This window comes from Labeo rohita, chromosome 10 (genome assembly GCF_022985175.1).
Source record: "Labeo rohita strain BAU-BD-2019 chromosome 10, IGBB_LRoh.1.0, whole genome shotgun sequence".
NCBI lineage: Eukaryota > Metazoa > Chordata > Actinopteri > Cypriniformes > Cyprinidae > Labeo > Labeo rohita.
Genome location: NC_066878.1, coordinates 29,004,143 through 29,031,248, shown reverse-complemented (window position 1 = coordinate 29,031,248; position 27,106 = coordinate 29,004,143). Strand labels below are relative to the sequence as shown.

General features: G+C 34.4%; 1 protein-coding gene across 4 annotated transcripts in view; it reads left to right on the top strand.

Annotated features, from left to right (window-relative positions):
* Nucleotides 1-27,106, top strand: part of LOC127171578 (cAMP-specific 3',5'-cyclic phosphodiesterase 4D) — a 267,521-nt gene that overhangs the window by 5,109 nt on the left and 235,306 nt on the right. The window contains exon 1 of one of the 4 annotated variants that reach the window (XM_051120305.1): nucleotides 2,396-2,549. The exons of 2 other annotated variants lie outside the window; for them this stretch is intronic. The gene's annotated coding sequence lies outside the window, so the exon portion shown is untranslated. Of the gene's footprint in view, nucleotides 1-2,395; nucleotides 2,550-20,312; nucleotides 20,329-27,106 lie in introns of those variants that run through there. One more of the 4 variants, XM_051120306.1, reaches the window with a different exon arrangement.

Here is a 27,106-nt window from a genome sequence, read left to right as displayed (position 1 = left end):
TGTGTAGAATTGCGTTTTGAATTTGTCAGGGTGGAATGGAGTTCATTGAAATGCTGCTGTTGGTGTAGTTTTTAATAATGCATTTCGTTTTTCTGTATTTTTCTGTATTGCATTTATAAAATGCATTTTTCTGTATACAGGAATTACTCATGGACAGTTTCTAGAAAAATTATAAAGTCAGGATGAAATGAATATTCTCTAACTATTTTTAACACGTGTTAATCATCTTATTAACATCAATGATTCATCATGCACTTTTTTTTTTTTTTTTAACCTTGTCGTTCAAAATATCAGTTAGTTTTCCTTTTATCAAACTTTTCTTTGGTGACATATCATCATTATCATCATCATCATCATGACTTTAATAATCATCAGTTTTTGAAATTCTATATAAAGAAATATGTAGTACATTTATTTATATTTCCTTATTTTATAGTATTAAATCCTGATAGTATTTTTATATTTTAAATATTTTTTTGTAGGGATGCACCGAAAATGGCATATGCGGTTATATCTAATTCTATTGCATAGAAATGAACAAAAACAATATATTGATATCTAATATTAATATTTTTTTTTCTGTCCAGTTTTATTGTTTAACTTTCACATTTTATTGTTTTGTGGTTTTCAAATTCAGTATCATTAAAATAAGTCTTACAAAATTACTTTATTATTTAACAAAATAATAAATAATTGTTACAAAACATTTTGGTTTTGGTTTCTGGGCAAGTGTATCTGGAATGTTCAGTTTTTTTTTTCTATTTTAAATTGATGTTTATGTGTTTAATTGTTTTTAATAACTTCATTTTTTTTTTTTTTTAATTTGAAAAAACAGAGTATTTTTTTCATAAATAAATAGGCTAAAACTATGACATAATGAACAAACAATGGTTTGTGTGTGTGTGTTTTAATAGCGCTTTTGTAAATTTGTGTCATTTCAATTCAAATTCTAGTTCGGCTGCTTGTGTTATTTAATATTAATATTTTTTCTGTACAGTTCTATTGTGTTATTTATTTTTAATTAATTATTGAGATTTTTTTTTTCTTTATAAATGGCTGCATGCTATGCTATGAGCTAATGAATAAATGAATGAATGAATAACTGAATAAAAAAAGTTTTTTTTTTTTTTTTTTTTGTTTTGTTTTTGTTTTTTAAATAAATTATAGCACTTTAGTAAACTTGTCATTTCAATTCAAATTCTAGTTCAGCTGCATGTGTTATTTAATATTAATATATTTTCTGTCCAGTTCTATTGTGTTACTTTTTAAACAAAGTGTGGTTGTAAAGTACAAATAAATAAATAAATAAATAAACTGACCCCCCCCTCAATTAAAATTGAGTTAAATTAGGAATTCTTACAAAATTAGTTTATATTATTTAATAAAATAGTTTCGGCCCAGAATTTTCACTTCGGCGCATCCCTAATTATATAACCTTTTTTTTTTTTTTTTTTTTTTTTTTTTTTTTTTTTTTTTTTTAAGGATATTTTCACATTAATGTGTTTTTAAGGTTTTAAAAAGGGTTTAGGCTAAATAAACTGAGCAAATGAATAAACAAAATGGTTCATATTTTATTTTTTTATTATAGGATTTCAAATTTGTGTCATTTCAATTCGAATTCTAGTTCAGCTGCTTGTAGTGTTGTCCAGTTCGTTTGCACCCATGAATTAAAATTGAGCCACTGACATTAATCATCTTACGTCTGAAGTGATTTGTGAAGTGGTTGAAAAGATTCAGTAAGCCAGGTTAATGCCCTGTCATCTCATAAGAACTGGATTGTCAGTTTGTTCTGATCTTCTAGTCCTTGTATCTGATGAAATTCATCTGTTCTCTCAGGCGAGTCGGTCACGTATCCACTGAACACGGATATCAGCGTAGGTTTAATTGACATCTCAACTGAACTCTGCCCCTGGTCTTCAAGATTTTCCTAACTTTGAATGTGGAAGCATCCATTCAAACTACACTGACCACAAAAACTAGTGTCAGTCTTCCCAAACTCAATAATATCATTGTCCAACTGCTTTCCTGACCACTCTGGCCAAACTTTTTCTGGTTCCTGAATCCTCATCGATGAGGCATGTGATCCAAATAGCGTTTGAAAAGCGTTGCAGGCCAGTTAAACCTCAGAGAGGTGTGGTGCTGCTTTCGTTTGCGCAAACAATGGCGTGAATGAGCGCTTTGTGGGATTAGAGCGCATTGTCAACGGTTTAGTAGGTTGTTCAGTGTTTTCCCGAGCTGAGCTGCACACGCAGCCTCGTCTTCTCCTCCGGCGAGTTGGAGCCAGATCTGCTGGTTTGGAAGGGGGTGGAGGGTGGGGTAGAGGGGGGGGTGTGTATGTGACACATCATTGGCTTGGGCTGCACATACAATCAGTCTCATCATTGTAAACCAGCATGTAACCACGCTTTGGGCTGATAACTACATCCAAGACACAAGGATTTGTTCACTTTCTTGGAATAACAAGCCAACGTGTGTACATGTCCGGCGGTCTTTTGTAGACGAAATCGAGTGTTTCTTTTAGTGCTTTGGGCATCGGTGAAGGCACACAGGTGAGTTTCTTGGCTGTCAGTCTTTATTTAGTTTCTAGCACGTTGACATCTGAATCTCTTCCAACAGGCAAGTTGAGACGGTTGCTGTCGGAAGATCATATTTCCTTGTTGTGGTAGCGAGTGAAGTGTGCAGCGTTCGCTTAGTCTCTTAAAACGTAGCGTTAGCTAAAAAGTGATGGACTTCAATGTCCTTTGATGAGACCTTAGCTTAAAATGATGTTATCCTGTAGGTTTCTTAGTGGTTCTGCAAATGACGCTTTGCTTTTTAGGTCTGTTGTGGTCTTGAGTTGAAACTCTTAAAAATAAATGTTTTATTAGCTTCTATGGTTTCTAGAGTTACAAAGAGGTGAAAAACTTTTAGCAAATTTCAGAAGCATTCCAAAAATTTTGGAATCTTTCAGATTTTTTTTTTTTTTTTTTTTTTTGAAAGTTTCTGGAAGTTCTAATCATTTCAAATTCTAGTTCAGCTGCATGTGTTATTTAATATTAATGTATTTTCTGTCCAGTTTTGTTGTGTTACTTACAAAAACAGTGTGGTTATAAAGTATATAAAATAAAATAATATAATATAATGAAATAAAGTCTTACTGACCCCCTGTGGTTATTTTATTGGTTTGTTTTTTTTTTTTTAAATTCAGTATCATTAAAATTGAGTTAATTTAAGAATTCTTAATTTACTTTGAATTGAAATCGAACCATTGACGTTAATCATCTTACATCTGAAGTGATTTGTGAAGTGGTTGAAAAGATTCAGTAAGCCAGGTTAATGCCCTGTCATCTCATAAGAATTAGATTGTCAGTTTTTTTCTGATCTTCTAGTCCTTGCATCTGATGAAATTCCTCTGTTCTGTAAGGTGAGTAAGTCAAGTATCCACATGGACGTCAGCGTAGGTTTAATTGACAGCTGAGTTTCCGAAAGTTTAGCAGAAATTTCCATTCCTTTGCAAAGTAATGGTTTCATAAAGAACGTTTAATTCTTTGAAGTGGAAAAGGTTCTTTAGAGTATTAAAATGTTCTTCATTCTTATAAGCAATGGTTCTTCTAGGATTTTTTTTTTGCTGAAAATTTCTTTGGATACCCAAAATAGTTCTTTTGTTGCAAAAGCCTTGTTTTGGAAACTTTATTTTTAAGAGTGTATTTGGTTCTTTGGAGATGATTTAAGAAGGTTCTTGATGTTACATTATAGGTTCTTAAAAACCTGAGTTTTTATTTTCTACTGTACTTGATTACGTGAAGATCCTGCAGTGGTTGTTACTTCTGTTGAAAGAACCATTTTTGACTATATAGAGGTTTTGAGTTGGTTGTTTGGGGATGAAGAAAGATCTTGACGTATCATTGCAGGTTCTTGAGATGTTTTTTTTGGTTTTTGCAGGTCCATAAAAACCACTAGAACATTGGTGAAACTTAAACCTTTATTTTACAGTTCTTCTGTATATTTGTCTTCTGGGCATATATTTAGTAGTTTAATCCAAGTTAATTGTTAATGCTGCGTTACTCAGAGTATCCCATTGAAGTACAGCGCCTGAAGACTTGATAGACTTTAGTGTATACAGTGACCTCAAATGGTATTTGGACACTCACTAATAACTTTCTTAGATTGTTTAACTTCTGTTTTTATCTCAGTGCCTCTATCAAATGGTGTTTTGGTGAATTATTTTATTTATTTATTTATTTTTGTGTATATATGGAGTCAGTTTTCCTCAAGTGCACAAACAAACAATTAGTCTATTTGGGGAAATTGTAATTAAACATGAATTAGTGACTAAATCTCTATTACTTTCCATGTTGATCACGCGAAGAGGTGCTTTTGGTGTAAGCGCTTTGTGTATAGATCCTGGTTTGTATTTGCTGCTGCAGCAAGAGCGCGAAAGTGCTTGTAGCGCGCGGCAAAATGAAACCAATATTGAGGAAATGATGGTGGACCCAGCATTTGGTTTTCAAGTAAAAGACAGCTTCTTAAACCATAGAAGATGAACATGTTGGTATTCGTGTGCAAAAAAACATGCAAGCACTTTGAAAAGCTTGTTATCTTTGCCGTTTGCCTCACCTTATGGAGGCTTTCTTTCAATTTTTTTATTCATTTGATTCCTCAGTGTTTGATAAACGTTCTGCAATTTATTAGTCGGTATATAATACAGTATGTGGTGTATGCCAGGTATGCTTGGTATTGTTTCCAAACAAAAGGATATGTATCGGTGTCGGTATCGGCGTCGGCCAAAATGAGATGAAAAATATTGGATATCGGCAAAAATCCAATATCGTGCATCCCTACTAACTGCATCCAAAATAAATGTTTTTGTTTGAAAATATACGTGTGTGCGCACTGTGTATATACAAATACACACACGCATGGATATATTTAAGAAAAATGTTATGTTTATATATTAAATATATTAGTTATATCAGCAAAAATATATACATGTAAATGCATGTAAATATTTTCAAAATATTTACTCTGTGTGTTTTTATATATACATAATAAATATACACAGTACACGCACATATTATGTAAACAAAAACTTTTATTTTGAATCCGATTAATCGCGATTAAACGTTGCACGGCACAAGAAAATAGCCACAGGTATAGAAAGCAAAATTTACTAAGCACAATGTAACAATATTGATTTTCATTATTTTGAACATTGTTCATTATTCAAAACCAAGAAACCTTGTGAAATTCTTGTGAAATTTTCTGTTTTTCTTTAAAATGAATGCCAATTTGTTTGATATTTTATCTAATGCTACTGCAAATCGGTAGTTTCTTGTTTTCAGTTTCAGGAATTAGACTCTCTTGTTTTGTATTAATGAAGTCTTTAATTTCTCATTCAAATAACTCACAGGAACTTTTTTTTTTTTTTTTTTTTTTTTTTTTTTTTTTAATTAATTAATTAATTAATTTATTTTTAAAACCGTAACTAGTTGGTGACCAATAAGCACTTAAGACATAAACAACCTCTCTCACTATTTTATTTTATTTTATTATTTTTATTTTTTTGTTATTTTTATTTGATCATATATTATATTATATTGTATTATATTATATTTATTTTATTTTATTTTACGTTGTTATTTTAATTAATTAATTAATTTATTTATTTATTCATGTTTTGGCATGAAACAATTTAATTTAATTTGCCATTCCTGGAGTCCTTCCAACACTGCACATTTTAAAAAATCTGTTTGTCTGACTTTGCAGCAAAGGTTTGTTTGGAAGCTTTACATGTCATTTCATACTGTGATGTAGTGCTGGGCAATAATTCGAGCTCACTAAACAAGATGCATTTACTCCGCCACGCGAGCACTAAACCGCGCTGAGAGATCCAGTGTGAAACGCTTGAATTCAGCGTTGAACACTAAATGACACAGCGAATCTGAAAGTGTTAAATTCACACTAATATAGTGTTCATACAAACCCTGTTTTGTCATTAAATGTAATCTGCATTCAGTTCAACTAAAAATATATAATGTGTGCATTCAATAACAGCCAACACGTATCAGTTTGAACCTTTTTCAACAATGACATGTCTTTAGAACACTTAAAAAAAAAACAAAAAAAAAAAAAAAGATACAAATTCACGGTCATAACACCAATGTAAACTCTACAGATGAAAAGACATGTAGGGACTTCAAAATGTTGGCTGTTAGATGTACTCTCAACTTAAAATATCTTTGTGCTTTAAATACATGATGCTTTGAAAAATGATTTGTCAAAAGATTGTCAATGCTTTACATGCAATTCTTTTACTCTTGGTAACTCACTGGTATGACCAACATCAATGTTGAAGAGTGTAGAAGGAAGATAAAGACATTGACAAGGACCTACTGATACAGCAGGTTGAGCACAAAATGGACTTGGAGTTCAATAGCACTCAGGGTGGTGGTTCCGTCAAAAGGGATGAGGTGCTTGTCCCACCACATAGAATAAGATGATCGTGCCCTTGATCATTCCCAATATCAGTAGGTATGGCTGGTGGTCCTCCCTCTTTGTGAAGATATTTAAATATGACCGTCTTTAGCTTGATTGTTGATGTAATGGTAACCCTTTACAATATGAGTCCATTTGTAACATTAAGATTGATAAAAGCTGTAGAATAGAAGTATTGTTCCTTGTTAGAGTGTGTTAATTTCAGCATTTACTGATATATTTTCATTTTAGTTGCTTTTGTTAACATTAATGAACAATGAGCTAACTGTAACGATCAATAAATAATTAATATTTTTATTAATTAAAGTATGGTTCAGTAGGCTATTTTTTTTTTTTTAATAGTAGAGCACTATTTATCTTCCGTTCAGTATCCATTTTAAAAACTGTCGGTTGATTAACCGGTATCGGTCAGTGTGGTCCAACCTAGTTATCGGTATCTGTAAAATCCATTATCGGTCAGCCTCTAATCATAATGGCATTTGCCAATGAAGGGGCAGAATTCTGATTTCATTAAAATATTTACATTTGTGTTTTGAAGATGACATGAGCGAGTAAATGACTACTTTGATTTCAGTAAATTAACCCTTTAATCAAAACAAAAAACAAACTTTGCATCAGTATTGCGAGTTTTACCTTACGGAAGTGCACAAGTCTGTCTCATCCTAATTTTCTTCCTTATCACTGGACTGTTTTTCCAGGCATCTTGGACAATCTAATTAAGCATGACAACAATACAGGTGACAACTTAAGACTATTAAGGCATCTATGCTAAAGCTTTTGCTGGCCGATGCTTATAGATTTTGCCCTGCGCTGTTTCTTTATGGTCAGCTGAAAAGAAAGAATGAGGACTTCTGCTGAGGGTTGAGAAAAAATTTCATGATTTATGTCTCTCAAGACTTAATTCATTCAGGCCTACAGATAAACCTTTTACACTGTCATATTATGGTGGCCTTAAAAAAAAAATGTATGAGTGTTTATATATTTAAATCTTAATATATTTACCATCAGATATGCCAGCAGAAACAATTTCTTCTGCACAACTTAAATGTAGATGCCTTCAATTTGTGTCCTATTCCACATCGGTATCTGTGTCTTTTAACTGAAAAGTAATTTTAACAATAACATTAATACAGACATTTATATATATTTTTCGTAATCTTCAAATCTCAGTGATTTTAAAGGCAAATAGAAAAGCTCTGAAACCTGGAAACAAGCTCTGTGGACATTTTAGCATCAGCTTAAACATAGTTGCTATATGACTGGTTTTAATTAGTCAGTTTCTAAGCAGTAGCACTTACCTTCATTAAAACTTGGAGTGCACAATCGTTAAGCTGTTCCACAAATTGTTCCACACTCATTGATATTGAATTTTCACCAGGATGACGATAGCTGTTGGTCAAGAAAAATGCAAATAGTCATTAATTTTAAATAAAGTCCAGCAAGCAGCAGCTACAATCAGAAGCTCTATTTGTCGTCTCTCAAGCGATATATAGTATAATGTAAACAAACGTTTGCAAATGAATTGCACACGTCAAGTCAGACACATCTCTGGTGTTGGAACGATTCTTTTCATACGCAGCCAAAAATATAGTTCAGCAAACGCTGGATTACATGATCGTTCTCTGCACTGTACTTCGGTGAAGAGTGCAACTGTGACGTGTGACTTGACTATACAAAACAGCACATGCGGTGTGCATGTGTAAAAAAGGTTTGTGCCTAACCGTTTGCTGCTCACTCAAGTTAACAGAACATGAACAGAACATTACATGAATCACACGTGTAATTTTCACACCAAACTCTAAAATGGTGTAGCAAACGAATAAGCATTAACTCCTCTTACCTCAGTTTGCAAGTTGGCCTCTGGCTCGTGATGGTGGTCAGCTGTGCCATCTACACACAAATAATGTTAGCACTCATATAAAAATATATTATACTTGTGTTTGATCATCTCTGCTCCTCGCGGTCATCTGCCATTAATCAAAACGGAAATAATGTGCAAGGACTGGAAATAGGATCAACTCATCACCAGTGTCAGTTATGTTAACTTGCTGTAATGTGACTCTGAATACTGATTTACTCTGCAAGTGTTCATATTGTTTAAATCAACACTTTTTAACACTGGAAAATGAACACCATAAAAACAGCTCTATACAACATTGGAAATTTTGCTGTGTGTGATTCAAACTAGTTTAAAGCTGTGTGCAACGAGATAGTCAGAAGGCTTTTCAATCTACACACCACCATCATTTACAATGGATTTGCTGTAGTAACACTGACTGCCGTGGTTGTGGCAGCAATGTGGGATATTCACATTGAATTTTATTACAGGAGTAATGGTATATAATTATGGTATGTATGTATTTGTAATTATGCTAATAGCATGTGTGCATTTATACTGAATGTTTTTAGACTACTGATTTTCATACAAATAGGCTACCTATAAAACCATGTAGTTATATTTTTACCATAGTATTGAGGTACCATTATGTTTGGTTTTAACTGTTTATCATGATTTAAAAATATGCTTGCTACTATGGGAGACCAATGCTTTAAAAAACAAAAAAAACAAAAACTGCGTCAGAATAAATTTAACCATATAAAACTGAGGTTACTACAATTTTTACAAATGTTACTGATTGATAATGAACAAAAATTTACCTCTGCATCCTCAAGCTACTATCAAATGTGCATTTCTAAGAGACAAAAAAAGTGTTGTTATTATTTATTATGTATTATTATCATTATCAGACAACGCAAACCCTTTTCTTGATTTGAAGCAATATAACTCAAACAATATAAAGAACATGCAGAAATAAATTTTTCTATTTAGATATTTATTTTAAGGAAAATGAAAGATCTGGTTTCTACAACTTTCACTTTGGAGCAAAAATCTGACTTTAAACTTGAAAGAAATAAAGATTTGACATTTATCATGATAATTATCAATATCGATTGATGTGGAAAAAATGACCGTGATAATTTTGTTGCCCATATCGCCCAGCCCTGCCGAGATCTTTTAGTTCATCATGAAGATTGTGAAATATCAACAATTACTCTTTGAATGGAACTGGAGCAATTACAGCATTCTGAGCAGTTATTCTCCTTGTGTCATGCTTCCTGCGTATGTGACGTAAATATATAATACCTTCTTGAAATACCTGTTTGATCCATTGCAAGAGTTTTTTTTTTTTTTTTTTTTTTTTTTTTTTTTTTCCCCTTTCCTCCCTTTCCTTCAGAGCCACACAATGACGTCTCCAAAAACCTTTCATTATCAGTTTGCATGCACCTTGCACCCATTATATCATCTTCCTGGATATTCTCTTTTGGCGGAAGGTTTGACATGGATATCTTTCTTGTTTTAGATTATTTAATGTGCATACATTTAGATTATATGTGACTTAGTATAATAAAAGCAACAGCGAGTGCTGTCATTAACTTTAGACCTAGAAGATCTTTCTAAAGTGTAGATTCATTCTTTTTGGTTTCTTAATTGAGTGTTGGATAAGAAATTGATATTTAAAGCCAGGAGGGAAGGGTCCCTCTGGACTGTTATCCCGGAGCAGTGATTCACTCACTCGGCTGCGTTGCTTGTAAAAGGCGTTGGCTTCGCTTTGGCGTTCATGTTTAACCAAGAATGCATGAAATGCGTGAATTACCACATAGTGTGACCGTATTGCTTACAAAACACACTTAGCTGTTACACAAAAGTACAGCGATGACGCTTGTTTATTGGCTGCAGGCAAATGGTATATTTTGTATATAATGATAACTTGACTGCATGCAGCATCTGCAAGCGGCCTAATTACAGTACATGCACATGCATGTCACATACGTAAACGCGTCGCTCGCAGATAAACGTCCCAGACGTTTTGTGTGTTGTCAGGAGTAATTATCAGTGTAAAACCGTCTCTTCAAATGTCTTGAGGGATTAGTGTCTGTGTTCACGTTGTTTATTCTGTGTTTGGTTGCAGCCTGCGCATTTCAAACACAAAACCTGATGCGTTGATTACAATCCAGAGAAGATCGTTCCACAAAGCTATCATTACCCGGTGCCATCTGCGAGAGGGAGTTGCATTTTTGAGCTGCAGGGAATGGAAAAGCCTGAATCAGTTTTTCCAGCATTTGTTTCTTCAAAATAATGCATCAGGTTTTGACGGTCGAGTTCCATTGAGGATTTCTGGGTTGTTTCCTGGAGGCCGAATAAGTGTAGTCCGGGATTGCGAGGTCAAATGTCTGATTGGAGGAAAGATCAGAGCTTTTGTCTCGTTTGTCTCTGATCAGTTGCTAAAGCCAAGTTTATTGGGCTTTGAAGCACATCACAGAACAGCGTCAATCTGTATTTGTGCTGAAAAATCCTTTTTTGGAGGTTTGCCGGCTGCTGTTTTCAGACGACTTTTTTCTTTGAGATTTACTCACCATCCATCAGGCACTACAAAGATTGTTCATCCGGCTTTTTAATCATTTGCAACCTCAATTAATCTTTGATATCAAGTCACTCCGGCAGTTATATTTCAACATTAAGCTCATCCTATCTAGTTTCATTTGGCAAGTCTGTATGAGACAAAAGCTGTATTCTGAACTTTTACGAATAGTATGTGAAAAAGTACGCAACACATGCGCTTCAAACAGTTATTTGCTGCATTGTTATTGAGACTTTGCTATGCAGTTTTAACTGTGAGAATGATGTCCAATTATCATATTGAAAATTAAAATGGTAAATTTGCAGTTTTTAACAATTTTGGTATAAATGCCTTGATGTTTGGGCATAGGACCAATATAATATATTGACAGTCATACTGTTGGATTTTTTTTTGTTAATATCTATATATCTATATATATATCTATATATATATCTATATATATATATATATATATATCTATATATCTATATATCTATATATATATATATATATATATATATATATATATATATATATATATATATATATATATATATATATATATATATATATATATATATATATTATATATATATATATATATATATATATTATAGATTTATAATACATCGAACATTGATAATACATTTCATTAGCACATAGCATTTAATTAAATTAAAATTTATTTTAATAATAATTTAGAATTTTATTTATAATGTTTATTCTTTACTTTATTGTGAAATATATATTTTCCATTAAATTATTATTAAATATATTTTATTTTATTTTATTTTATTTTATTTTGTTTATTCTTAGCTGTATTGGTAAAAGATATATTTTACATTAAAATTATTAAACGCATTTCATTAGCACATTTATTTAATTAAATTACATTTTATTTTAATAATAATTTAGAATTTTATTTATAATGTTTATTCTTTGCTTTATTGTGAAATATATATTTTCCATTAAATTATTATTAGAAAATTTTTATTAGCACTTATAATTTTTACTTTATTTAATTTTTATTTATAATATTTATTCTTTTGCTGTATGGTTGAAAGATATATTTTACATTAAAATTATTATTAAATGCATTTTATAAACATGTATCTTTTATCTTATTTTATTTATTTCTAATGTTTATTCTTTGCTGTATGGTTGAAAGATATATTTTCCATTAAATTATTAAATAAATTGTATTTTATTTCATTTATTCTTTGCTGTTTTGTTGGAAGGTATATTTTCCTTTTAATTATACAATGTACATTAGCATGTATCGTTTAGTTTAGTTTAATGCTAATAAATTAAATTAAATAAATTAATTACTTCTGTGGCCAACCTATTATTAAATACAAGTAAAATATGTATTTATTCTATTTAAAATATTAATATTGCTATATTTGTGAAGGAGATATTTTCCATTAAATAATTTTTAAATAAAGTTTACACATAATATTTTATTTTAAACACAAAATGTAAATTGATATGTAATATCCCCCAAATTTTCTGTATTTGTCCATCCCTGGTTCAAATTATAGATGAAGGAATTTGCAGAACATAATGCATAAGCAGTAGGGATGCAACAATACAATTAGTCCACGGTTCAATACGTACCTCGGTTTTTAACCATGGTTATGGGTTCGGTTCGGTTTTGATAGTGTTTGTTTGCATCTAATTGACAACAAAATACTTCTGTAAACCTCTGTACACTGGAAAAGCGTGGATTATTAAATGTCTGCTTAATATTCTTTTGAGAGAGGTATTATTTTTTCCGATTTTTACGCAAAATAGGATGGGTTTTATTTATACTGGACGCCAGAGGGCGCCCTCGAGCAGAAAATTCACATATGCGTCAAAGTAGCAGCGCAGATTACGTTACGTTCCAGCTTCTCTAATATGGATAAAGGCATAACATATATGGTTTATTTGTGTTCTCGGGTATTTTCATAATGATTTTCATAATGATATTTGTAAGCCATAATTGACATACAGTATAGAATGTATTGTCTGCCTCATTCTATGATAAGAAGCCACATCAGATCACAAGTTATTTCAAACACTCGACTGATGCTGTGAAGTAAAAATAAGTTATAATGTTCTCTTTTGTTGGACAACTGGTTTAGAAAGACTTATCATTGCATGTCACTAGAATGGAAGATGCTCTGCATGTGTTGCTTTTTCAAATACAAGCGGGGAAGCCTTTCCTCATTTCAGCACGTGAAATTGCAAGCAGCAGCAAATTTTGAGAGAAATAAAACAAGGAAATTATTTAAATGCAAAACCGAAAAAACGCAATTCACAAGCGCGTATTAAACTGTGGATGTCGTACCGAACGGTTCGATATTATATTGAGTATTGTGACATCCCTAATAAGCAGTATAGCAAGATGCCGTTCTGAACCCAATTTCACAGTGTCCTCACTGAGAAATCTGCCTGTACTTTGAAGCATAGTTCTTCACATACTGTGATTGGTGTAGATCTGAGCTCAGAAGCTTTTAATAGGTGCAGTGTGACCTAGAGTAACTTTCACCTTTCCCAGCTGTTGGAGGCAAAAGCCCCATTAAACGAACAGTGTCAAAGTGGGCTTGATTAGGTGTGATTGTACATGAAACGGTGGAGGCGGTTTGGCACGTAGACACTGATTAAATGAATGATTTAGCATTTTTAAACGAAACTCTAGTTTCAAAACTGACAGCTTTCAGAACTTTTGAAGGCTTATTTTGCTCTGAGGGTGCACCCTGCCGAGAGAAACCATTGGATCTGAAACTCAAAGCGCACACAGGCGTCTAAATGAGTGCCGAGGTGATGGACGTTATGTCACCTGAAGTGACGCACGTACTGCTGCAGAAAAGGGTTTTGTGTGGTTTAACAGTCTGAGTGAATAGGGAATGGAGAGCGTCATTATATAATAACGCAAGCCAAACAGGTTGGAAATGAATTCAAGATTGTTCCTCCCCTGATTAGCAGAGTGTTTGGAAAGTAAGCTACTGTCTGGGTTTAGTAGCTTCCCATTGGAAAGAAAAATCGTTTTAATACCTTCAATAAGCAATGAGATTAAAGGGACTCGTTCACCCAAAAATGACAATTTTGTCATCATTTACTCGCCCTCATGCTGTTCCAGCATGACTGACTTTCTTCTGTGGAACATAAAAGAAGTTTAGAAGATGAGCTGTCAAACACCAAAAAGTACAAAATGCGCGTCATAAATGTGGCAGATACGAGTCATGGACGTCATTGAGGTTTCATGAGAGTGAGTAAAATGGTGGTAAGTTTTTCAGTTTTGGGTAGACAGCCTTTTTCTCGGATGTTCTCACGTGTCTCTAGAGTTTCGAAAGAGTTCTTAAAGGAGTAGTTAACCTGAAAATTAAAATCATCTTCACTGTTCAACTACTCATGGGAAAAAAAAAAAAAAAAAAAAAAAAAAGTCACCCGAGGGTGAATAAATTAAAAGCAAATTTTCGGATGAACTGTCTCTTTAATGTCACAAACTGTGCTCAGATTTGCCAGCAAACCAAGGTCTAAACTCGTACCGAATGTCAACTTTGGCCCATTTGATTCAAATTTATGTTTTCCCCAAGGACAAATTTTAGAGAAACATCCAAGACAAAGTTAATGCTTCAACCGAGAGCTCCATTAAAACTAATGAGCTACGAAAAAAGAAAAATCGTTTTCTTCTGGGTTATTTAAAAGAACTCAAATCAAGCTAAAACTGTCGTCTTTTTCCCAAAGACTTGAGTGATTGACTGTGATGGGATCTAGACAGCTCTTGATTCTGTAGGTTACTCTGCGCTGGCAGACTGATGGTGATTTGTATTGAGACGGCGTGCGTTGAGCATCGTCTATTTCAATCAGCTCCCGGATCAGGCAGACAGCAGTTATTGAGCGTGATTTCACGCGGCACACATTCTGTATATCGGGATGAAACTGTGCTGCTGGCGGCAGCTTGATGACGTGATCCAATCTGACTGTGTATGAATCAATATCAGTGATTAAATTCCCAATGAGATGGAACTGATTTTGGGGACTAACTGAGAAGCAGCACATTCAAGAGCCACTGGTCCGTAGAGTACTAAAAATGAGGATTTTCTTATTAGGCGTGAGCATTTGGCAATAACTGAGCTCCCAGCATGTTTATGATCTTGAATTTTAATATAGTTAATTATAACTCATAACGGTAGCTTAGTAATGGCGCAGAGCTCTTGTATGCTTGCAGAGGATGGTACTGCTATTTGCTTGCTTATTTTCTGATTATACTGGAAACTGGTTACAGATGATGATGATGATCTGCCCAAGCCATCATTTATTGTTTTTAATCTTGCTTCGACTATTTATTTCATCATTACACATGTCGAATTGGCCTCTCTCCAGTCATAAATCTGTAATGGTGCTGAAATATGACTCACTGTGCTTAATTAACTAGCTTGAGGCCGGGAAATCAGCTGGAGGACTGATCTCTAGTAGCTCACCAGCAGCCCCTATTGGAGTACCATGACATGAGCAGTCATAAAATGGACTTGATACTGGTTATGAAAGCACTAGACTGTGCAAAGAAATGAAACCCAAGTTTTCGTACTGTGTACTCTATTAAAAGACAAACTATATCCATATTTCTTTTATTTGGAAACAACGCCCATAAAATGTCCTCATCTGAAAGTTATCTCTGAAATGGGTGTCTTAAGAAATCACAGCTGTTTGTGTGAGTAGACAGCAGAACGTGTCTCTTGTGTAACAAACCAATAGATGTGACCAATCAGAGCTTCCTCTTTAACTGTCAATCAATTTGTGTGTTTGGATTTGGTGACATTGGGTTGGCTGACATGTTTTTGAAGGGCAGGATTTTGGAACAAGGGTGTTTGGTCTAATTTAGCAAAAGTAAAGTTTGTTAACAGAAAAAAAGTCACTGGGGCACATTTGTACCTTTATTTACCCCTATATGATGCCTATAGGTATCTTAAAGGTACATATTCGTATGTGTATGTATTGGTACATGCAGATAGTTTACCCAAAAATTAATATATTGCACCATAATTTACCCTTAAGCCATCCTAGGTGTATATGACGTTCTTCTTTCAGGTGAATACAACCAGAGATATATTAAAAAATGTCCTGAGTGTTCAAAGCTTTATAGTTCCACTGAATGGGTGTTGAGATTTTGAAGTACAATAAGTGCATTCATCCATCAGAAAAAGTACTCCAGACGGTTCATGGGTTTAATAAAGGATTTCTAAAGCGAATCGATGGATTTGTGTAGGAAAAATATCCATATTTACAACTTTATAAACAGTGATCTCTAGCTTCCACTGTCGTACTCGCACTTACGATGGAGTGACGTTTCAGCAGATGACAAAGATCGTAGGTATAAGCTCCAGTGAGAATATGCTACTCTTGTGAGAAACACATTTTGCTTACAGCAGAGGAAAACCAGTCTCCTCTTGTAGTGCCTTATGAAATCAGTTTTATTTTTCTCAAATTCCGTTTTTTTCCAGTTACATTTTTCTGGATTCTGTTTTTTTCCCTCCGTTTTAATTTTACTGGACTCCTTTTTAATGGTTAAATTAAATTGTATTAATCAAAAAGCATGTCTAATTTGTTAAAATGTGTAAGTTTCATGATTTTAATTAAGTTTAACAAAAATGATATTTAGAGCTCAATGAAGTGTTTTATTTTTTTCTTACCTTATGTTTTATTGTTACTGTTTTAGCATGTCTAATTATTTGAATGCATAAAAACAACTTTTAGCTTTAAAAACAAGCTTTAGATATTGAAATTATAATCTAATTTAAAACAAACGGCTCATGCATGCAGCATCTTTGTGTGGATTAAGTTTAAAAACGCAGTGCTTGCCTCTAATTTTAATGGCTATGGAGTTTGACCTGTAATAGAGAGAATAAACATCTTGTTCATGTACTTATATTTTTATTCATTCTTGTCCCTTTCTCAAGGCAATAAATAATTATTTATTAACACCCCAGAGCCATGTGGAGCACTTTTTATGATGGATGAATGCACTGTATTGGACTTCAAAATCTCAACAGCCATTCAGTGCCATTATAAAGCTCAGAAGAGCCAGGACATTTTTTTTTTTAATATAACTCTGATTGTATTCGTCTGAAAGAAGAATGTCATATACTCCTAGAACGGCTGGAGGGTAAGTAAATCATGGGGTAATTTTCAATTTTTGACTATCCCTTTAATGGTACATATTTGTACCTTTCAAAAAGGTACCACCACAATGACCACTTTTGTACCTTGTGCTATTAAATTAAAAAAAAAAAAAAAAAAAAAAAAAAAAAAATTGAGTGTTTAACAAGCAAATACTATTTTAGTCTTTACTTTAAAATTTCATGTTTAAGTGAGTTGCTGTTTCTTTGAAATACTATTTATACTACATTGAAAACCACTCAGAAATTAATTACAAAAATAATAATTACAAAGTAAAGAAATAGATTGATAAAATTAAGAGACGTGTTTTGTTTTCTTTTACAAGTAAACTTATGCACAATTTGTTTTTGTCACTCTTTTCTCAGTGTCCAGACTATAGGGCATAATGGCTGCTATGCAGGAATCAGTTTCCCGAATCCTTAAAATTTAAGTATTTATTGTTTGCTGATTCATTACAGTGTTTTGGATTATAATTAATAACATATTGCTCTAGGTCAGGGGTGTCAAATCCAAACACAGTATGGGCCATGCTGAGGGCTGTGAATAAAATCAGGGGCCGGACATATATTTAGATGATATTTAGATTACTGACAAAATATAAGTGTATTAGTAACTTAAAAAAAAAATCACAATTCATTAAACCACATTTATCAGAATAACAGGGTTTAAATTTTAAGCTGTAATGCATTTGTAACACATTTGTATTACTCAAGCTTTTTTCTCTTTATCAAAAAATAAGGTCTCTGACTAGCTTAACTGCATAGAAACAGTACTTCAAAACAGTAGCATAAAGTAGGCCTACCTTAAAAACAAAAACTTGATAAAGCAAAATGGCCAACAATGGATAGATATAAATTCCACATGATATATAGACAACAAATGGTATTTGATATTGTGTTATTTGTCTTTTGGTAGCTCTTAGTTCGAAATGACAACTTTAACTTGAAAGAACACATGCACCGTGATGTGCCAAACCTAAGTAAATATAGGCAATGTTTTAAAACTGTTATCAGACACACTGCATCTCTTCTTAAGGCCTGTTTACACCTGGTCCCTTTATGCGTTTTCGCAGATCGGCTATCTGATTTGTTACAACCTTTCCATTCACACATACGTGTCGCACTGCATTTAAATTTAAGGGAGTTCACGTCAACGAAAGCAACAGATAAAGGCTACTTTTTATTAATCTTCAGCTAAATTCAAAATCAAAGACCGTAATAGCAGAAAGCCCAGCAACAGCACTGAAAAGATACGTTAGTCATACTACTTTTAATAAAGATGATTGTGTGTTGAGCATATGCATCTTACTTTCAGTTTCATTTGCAGCAGTTTGTGCTTCGGCTTGCAGAACAGATACTCGTCTGCGGCGATGCATGTTGCATTAGCGCGGCCATATCTGACTATAACATGTTATATAGCCTATAACGCTCTCACACGTTTATTATTTTAACATTTTGGGAGGAGTAAAATTTACATATGTGGTTTCAACAACATGCATTTACACTTGTCCAGTTTTGCCTGGAGTGCGGAACAGACCACATCCTGAAGTGGTTTGAGCGATCGGTCTCGAATAAGCTTTTCAGAGGGCATTTGCACCTGGACTTTTCTCGATCGGATGGCTATCCAATCAGAGCAAATGCATTAAGTGAGCTGTAAACAGGCTATTCTGTTTTGCTGTAGCTTAAGTAAAAGTATAAAAACACATACGATTAAGAATAGAATGTGTTTCTTTTTGAAAAATTAGCAGCCCGCAGTTCCATGACTATGCTTCCATATTGATCATGTTTCATTTCGAAATGCCTTCGAAGTAGAGACCTGCGCAGCACAGATTTCTTAGTCCTGCTTCCTCAATATATATGTTTGCGCCTGTTAATCATTTTTATTCCAATAATTTATTTCTTTTTAGATATTTTAGGTTTAGATATTTCTCATTTGTGGGAGTCCGGCGACTCATTTTATTCTCTTGCATCCCGCACACATCTATACCTGTCAGCACCCGCCATCAAGACTTGTCTTGCATCGCACTCTGTTGTGTCGGTTCCCGCTGGTCTTGTGGTAGTTCCCTGGGAGTGCAGGTATTTACTTTGAAGATGCTCTTTGTACCATAAGTGACTCCTGACAATTAGCGAGTTGTGTAAAGCGTGACAACACCGCCTGCCTCACAATGTTACTGTCACAGACAAATATTTAAACATGCCCGGGCCACATTAAATTGATTCACAGAATTTGTTGGCTGGCCTGATTAAAAGCTGTGGCCTGCGGGCCTTGTAATTGACAAATGTGCTCTAGGTCAAGGACTCTACTGATGAAATGTCTTCATAAAGATAAATGACCTTAGTTGTAGCCAGTTGCTTTCACTTTGAAATGGATATGATTGAATTTTTTGTATTTAGATGTGTGGGAGTGTGATTATATTGGATTGTTGGCTCAGTGAAATGAACAAATTTTTTTTTTTTTCTTAAGGTCTAAGCTTAGATGATTTGCGAAACGCACACTTTGCACTTTAAAGGTCTAAATGAAATTGTAAGAATTTTAAAAAGCTAGACTTTTCCCCTTGGAAATGTAACTTTGTAAAGTGCAAGTATTCAATTTCACAGTATATTATTTCTCCAAAAAATAACGTTTTGGTAATAAAGTACAATTACTTTACATTCTCTTTTCAAGTCTTGGCTTGAACTGTTGTTGAATCTTGCTTAAAATAATAAATTTTCTACATTAGATAACATGATATCAAATAAAATTGTTTTGATGTTCCTAATCCCACCTAGATCTGTTGCAGTGGGTCCCAGATGTATATACTTATGAAACCATGTTCTCCAGAAAGCTTTCTCTGTTGTTCCATATGATGAGATTATTCCCTCAGCAACCCAGGTAATTTTAGATACTGATTGGACCAGGTTGTATTTCAAATCCCAATTTAGTTGTCTGGATATTGGTTCATTTTTAATATTACAGTTGAAAGATTGTGCATCAAACTAACAAACCTGAAATGATGTATAGTATTTCTCCATGCATCATAATTTCGGGTTTGGCAGGTTCATAGTAGTGTCAGACAGCTCACAAACGTACCGCCTACAGTCTGTTCACTGACCGTCTGACTGCACACCAAACTGGGAAGCACTGACGAACATGCCAATTCCCAATCAGATTGCATTAATTGTTATGCAACTTCCTACAGTCTGAGTGCACAGGCCTTTATCAGTCTGCATGGCAACAAAGTTGTGTGTTGAAGTCACTGGGCTGCAGCACCGAACACTTTTAAGGAAGAACTAATCACTGGATTTGCCAGGTTAGTGCCATCAAATCTTTGAAAGATATTTGGGGTTTGGTTGAGGAATTAGGAGCAAGTAAATTAGATATTCATGAGCAGAGCTGTGAAATAACCTGGCAAATAATCCATATTTGGGTAGCTGATGCATAACATTCGTCAGCAACAGGATTTTGGGTTTAGAGGGACAGTGCATATTTTAAGTGCTGTGACTTGTCACTGTTTCTTTCTGTCTTTTTGCCACTATAGTTAGTTTTGAATGGTCCATCAGTGTGTTTAATACATTTTTTAGTATTCATTTATTATGTTTGTACAGGGTTGTACAAGGTGCCTAAAGTAATTTGACTTTTTGAAATTTAAGGCCTGGAAAACCTGAAAAAATAATATTCCTGAAGAGGTACTTGAAAAGTGTTTGAATTTTTGAAAGACTTTGTGTCTATGAAATAAGTCTTTAGTTTTGCCAAAGAGCACGCATCTTTTAGCTTATTTCAGTTAATGTTAGAACTTTTTTTTTTTTTTTTTAATTTACTGCATTGAGAAAGGGACAATGAAAATTATGAGTACATAGAAAAAAAAGTTTATTTTCTCTATTACAGGTCAAACTCTCTGTAGCCATTTAGATTAGAGGCAACCACTGCATTTGTAAACTTAATTCACACAAAGATTCTGCATGCATGAGCCAATAATTTCGGCTTTTTATTTATTTAATTTTATTTTTGAGTGCGCACGCTTTAAATGTAAGCGCATGTCAGAACAGCACGTGAATACAATGTTCAAGCGGCAAGGTTTAAAGCACATGCAAATAATGTACTTGTGTGATTGCAAATAAGTGCAGTGTTTAGTTAGTGGAATTCTGCTGCTGAGTAAACATTTGGTGTGAATGAATGTCGCGTGAGACGGAGGCGCCAGAACTGTAGCTGATAGAATGTGCACTGTAGTACGATAGGCTTATTTTATTTCTTCAATAATAGCAGATCGTAGGGATATTTTAATCGTCAACAATCAAAAATGTTCATATCGCACTCCCCATTTGGTTTAGATCGGGAGTTTGAGGCAGGTTCGTGAATGATTTGTTTCATATCAGGATTTCGGCGCATTTTCGCAAATCCTTTTTTTTTTTTTTTTATAGAAAAAAACATCAAACCGTTAAAGGGGTCATTGAATGCTAAGTTCACTTTTACATGTTGTTTGAGTATTTAATCTGTGTTGGCAGTGTATGTACAAATCTACCCTATAATGATAAAAATCCATGTAGTGGTTTTTAATTAATTTGTAAAAATAATATCCCCTTTTTCAAATCGAGCCATTCTCAGATGCCTGTCAGTGTGGCGTCACAGTTGATTGACATGAGCCTCTTACCTGAGATCAGCTGTAACAATCCACCCTCTTTGTTTCGATGCCGGAGCTGGGATATAAGTTAGACAAGAATATCTCCGATTGAGTGATTGAAGTGTTGTGTTGCTGGATGTAATAATGAACTTAGTGGTCGTCATTTACTCCCGAGATCTGAGCCGCTGAAGATGCAGTCGATTACGTTTGTTTGTGAAGGGAATGCACCTCCCGATCTACATATGTCCGTCTATGTTCACACTAATCATTCACGATCCAGCTTAACTTACAGCAGAAGTGAGTATAAGGTTTTTTTTTTTTTTTAATGAATCTTTGCGATCGACTTTTCCTAATAATGTGCTAGTTAGCAAGTTTAGCAGCTAAACGCGGCTGAAGTAAACGGGCTCATCTCTCCACAGAGAGAAGAGAGGGGCGGGGCGAGCAGAGCTCATTAACATTTAAAGCAGCCTCAACCAGAATGAGCATGATTTTTGCAGAGCTGATTTTGGCAAGGTAAAAAATGTGTTGTTTTACACAACCATTGAGAATTTTTAACCAAAGTATATTATAGACTTTTCATCAAGACCCTAAAGAATCATATCAGCTATTAGAAAATGGGCATCTGATGACCCCTTTAAGGCAGTACCGTTCTAAAAACAAAACAAAGAATAACTATACACGAGTACAAATTCCTTAAGAAAATTAACCATGGCTTTAAAAGTGTAGCATACCTTATAATAATTTAGTACTAATACTTTGTGTGTGTATGCTTCACTTTGTGTGTGTTTTATTTATTTATTTATTTATTTATTTATTTATTTTTTATCAGTATATTTATATTTATCTATTTAGATTTATTATCTATCTAGATTTGAAATGGAGGACAGATCTTTGAGTGAGATCTTTGATTGACGTCCTTGGAACTCAAAGTAATACTTAGTCCTTGAAAGTCCTGGAATTTCATTTTACAGTATCTGTTCAAACCCTGTTTGTAGAAACAGAAATTATGATTTGAAGTCTACAAACAGTGCTGCAATTGCCTTTTTTCCATGCTGTTTCGTGCTCCCCTTGCGATGCCAAAAGTCAGCAGAAAATATAAGTCAGTTTCACATGAGGCATCCAAAAAACAGGCACTGATAAATCTATAATACTGGAAAACATACAGCTGAATTTCTGCCAATGGAAAAATGCATTTGCCCCATAACTACCATTTCGAATGTTTGGGCTTGGTCAAACAAAAAAGCCTCTTCTGCTCACCAAGGCTGCATATATTTAATCAAAAATATAGTACAAATGTTGTAAAATATTATTGCAATTTATTGTTACCATTTTCTGTTTGAATATATTTTAAAATGTAATTTATTCCTGTGATGCAAAGCTGAATTTTCAGCATCATTACTCCAGTCTTCAGTGTCACATGATTCTTCAGAAATCATTCTGATGTGCTGATTTAGTGTGTAGTTGCAGCAGGAGCTAATGAGGCAGTTCCTACTTAGAATCGAAAAAAGTCTCGACTTTGACGTCTGTGTCTACCAGCAGCGAGACGGTAACTAAGGCCTCACAAGGACACCCGTAAGAGTCTCACTGACGCACGGTGAAGTCAGGAACTGCTTCCAAGTAAGCTTTTCCCCCCTGAGAGGAACGTGCTCTGGCTTCTGCGTCTCGCTGGTGTGCCCTAAAATTCCATTCAGATGGCTTAATATGCTTCATTATCATTTCTGCCCCCGGTTCATTTTCCATTTAATATCAGCGCCTGTAGCAGTGAAACTGAATTAGTGCACTCTAATGGTATAAAATCCCACAATTATCCGAGGACTTTTTGAAGTGATAGAGTCTTCGGGAACGTAAGGTTGGTTTAAAGAGCGGTAGGGGATCGCAGGGACTCCGCTGGCTACGGATTCTTATCGGTTTTAGAAATAACCCACGGTGACTCACTGTGCTGAACTGTCAATCTTATCCGTCTGTGACCATGGAACAACTTCTCGCTATTGAAAAGAACTTGACTTGTTATTGTAGCCAATTCAGCACAACACTTTCCAACCCCACCCACGCAGATCTCGCTTTACATCACGGGCCCTATTACAGTGAGAAACCTCATTGTGACTTAAATGACATGTCATGACAATCAGCAAGGACTTTTCATGTTTTGTTTTCTTCCACCGCACCCATTGTGTGACTGTCAGCAGAGCAAAACGAATCATTTCCCCATTGTATTGAAAGTGATTGGAGACCGTGTTCATCACCAGACTTCTCGTTTTAGTTGTTGGATTGTAATCTTTTATTTTTAATAACACAGGCCGTCTGTTTACCGAAATAGCTAAATGTCACTGAATCCCAGGGACGTTGCTGTTTCATAGCTCTTAATGTAGTTCTCAGTTGTTGCACATTTAATTTTTAACTTTGTCTCAGATGTCTCATCTAAAATTCGCCAGGAGAAATAAAGACACACGTTTACTGTTTATTTTTCTCATTAAGACAAACATTTGAGAAGCAGGAGACTTTAAATTCAACATTTAAAAAAAAAATAATAATAATAATTAATTCTTTTTTTTTTTTTTTTTTTTTTTTTTTTTTTTTTTTTTTTTTTTTTAATTTATATGTTTTAAGGTAGCTGTTTGCAGCTGTTTTATTTACAGATAATTTACTTAGCCCCTTGCTATCCAAGATGTTCATGTCTTGAAAACGTTCCCGAATTTTTCTCTATATAGTGGACTTCAGTGGTGCCCCCAAGTTTGAACTTCCAAAATGCTGTTTAAATGGCTCTAAATGATCTCAGCTGAGATCAATTTATTTACTTTTTAACCTCAAACGCTCGTCTTGTCTCGTATCTGCGATTTGCATGCGTAGTCTGTGTAATCCGGGTCATTACAGTTAGGGTATGTTGAAAAGCTCCCACCTCATCCTACATCGCTGTTTTACCTTGTAGGCTGATGTAGGACGATTTTGAAGTCAGGAAAGAAAACGAGATAGGAGTTTTTCGACATACCCTAACTGTATTGACCGCATTGAACAGGAAAAAACAGAATTCACGCAGACTCTGAGATGAGTGTATGAGGTTAAAAAGTAAATAAATTGTTAATTTGTTTCGAAAATGGCTGATCGTTTTGCTAGATAAGACCCTTCTACCCCGGCTGGGATCGTTTAGAACCATTTGCTTTTTGGAAGTTCAAACTTGGGAGCACCATTGAAGTCCACCATATGGTGAAAAATTCGGGAATGTTTTCCTCAAACATAACTTCTTATTAACTGAAGAAAGACAGACATGAAAATCTTGGATGACAAGGGGGTGAGTAAATCTGTAAATATTTGTTCTGGAAGTGGACTTCTGCTTTAAAATGCATTAGCTAACATGAACTTATATTCATATTCATGTAAGTTCATAGTTCATGATTTTATAATAATGCATTAGTAAATGTTAACAACTATGTTTTGCCTTCATTGAGGTGAGGAATATTTAAGGGCATCCAGGCCTTAGCATCTGCTAGACAAGTTAACAGAGAATCCAGACTCATGCTATTAGATCCCAGGGGACGATAAATTTGGGTATCATCTATTTAACTGTGAAAGGAGATACTGTTTCTTAAAGAATGGCCCCAGGGGAAGCATATACAAGTAGAATAAAATCGGGCTGAGAATAAAGCCTTCAGGGACACCACACATAAAAGGAGCTGCATTTGAAGTAAATTCACCCATGCTATCAGAGTACCTTCTATTATTACAATAGGATTGAAACCATTTCAGAGCATCTCCCTGAATGCCAACCCAGTGCTCCAAATGAGAGATGAGAACAGAGTGGTCAATTGTATCAAATGCCGCACTCAAATCTAGTAGCACTAATGCGGCTAGTCTCAGCCTCAGACGTCACGCCCACGGAACGTTGGCTAAACGTCTGATGCATATGGTACACTTAACTGGAAACACTTCAGGAATGTCGAAGTCGTCATCTGATTGGTTGAATTTTATCAGATTTCCGGGGGACGCGAGTGTCGCGTTTATTTTCGGTCCGCCGGGAAACAAAGCGCAGACGTGTGATTGCAGAAGAAAAACTGTCGTGTTTACATGAGTGACAATGAGCATTTATCAAGATCAGCTGAACGTAGGATTCTCAAAAGTATGCGAGGTTCACGGCATATTATACGTGCTATACGTGTTATACGTGCACGAACAGATCGATGACTTACTGCTTGTTTTCTTCTCCTTCTTTGATTTTTCTATGCTGACTGACTTGTTGCACGCCGGTCTGTTGTTGTGGGGACATTTCCACGCCCCGAAACGTGACGCTGAATGAAACGAACTGTGATTGGTTGTTTGACATGTTGGTCAAACGGCCTTATGGGCGGGCCTTGGCCAAAGAAAGCTGCTATGAATTCCAGACCTTCAGCCGTCAGTCTGAAGGTCTGGCTACGCGAGACTATAATGCGGCAGACTTGCCAGAATTGAGAGTCAGTAAAACACTGTTTCCAACTTTAAGCAGTGCTGTTTCTGTGGAATGGTTTTTCAAAAATATTGTTATTAAGCAGAAAGCTGTAGTTGGTGAAACACTATTTTCTCTAAAAATTTTGGATGTAAAAAGATTTAAAACTGGCCTTAAATTAGTCAGCACTGTCGGGTCTAAATTAGGCTTTTTGAGAAGTGGATGGACAATGGTATGGAAGCCCGTTTCCGCCGCAGAGTAAAAAAAAAAAAATGGTAATTGCAACTTTTTATTGCAAAAATTCAGACTTTTTTTTTTTTTTTCCCTCACAATTCTAAGTTTACATCTTAATTCTTACTTTTGTACTTAGAATTGCATGATACAAACTTGCAATTCTGTTTTTTTTTTTTTTCTCAGAATTGAGAAATATAATAATTTAATTTATAATATAAATATAGAATTTTGCAATTTTGAGAAATGAAGTTAGAATTGCAAGATATACAGTAATCTCACAATTCAGACTCTTTTTCTCAGAATTCTGAGAAAAATTGGGAGAACATATGTTACTCTGAGAATAATTGTTGTAGTAATAGTAGTATTACGTATATTCTACTGCACCACGGTAATACAAATTTATTTAAGCTAAACAGGACTTATATTTTGACGGGTTGTCATAAGGACCTTTAGAGTTTCTGTAGCCTATTATATGATATGACGATAGATTTACTCATATGAAAAGGTCAAATGCTCATGAAGTGACCATCAGAGCAGATCTGGAGATGTTGTTCATGTATTTATGTCCTCATATAGTGAGACAACAGACGCGGCTGAAATCACCGTAAGCATCATCACGTGCTTCAGTATGTGTATAGACAAAACGCTGCGTCTGTTCCATTCACAGAAATACGCATGACATGCAGGATTCATATTTAAGTTTTTTTTCCGGCTTAATATTTACAGACATTAGTCAATATCGCGACTCAATTTAGGCTAAGAGTACTACTGCTGACCTACTTTTGCTTAACTCATCGAAACTTTGACAAATTCCGTGTTATA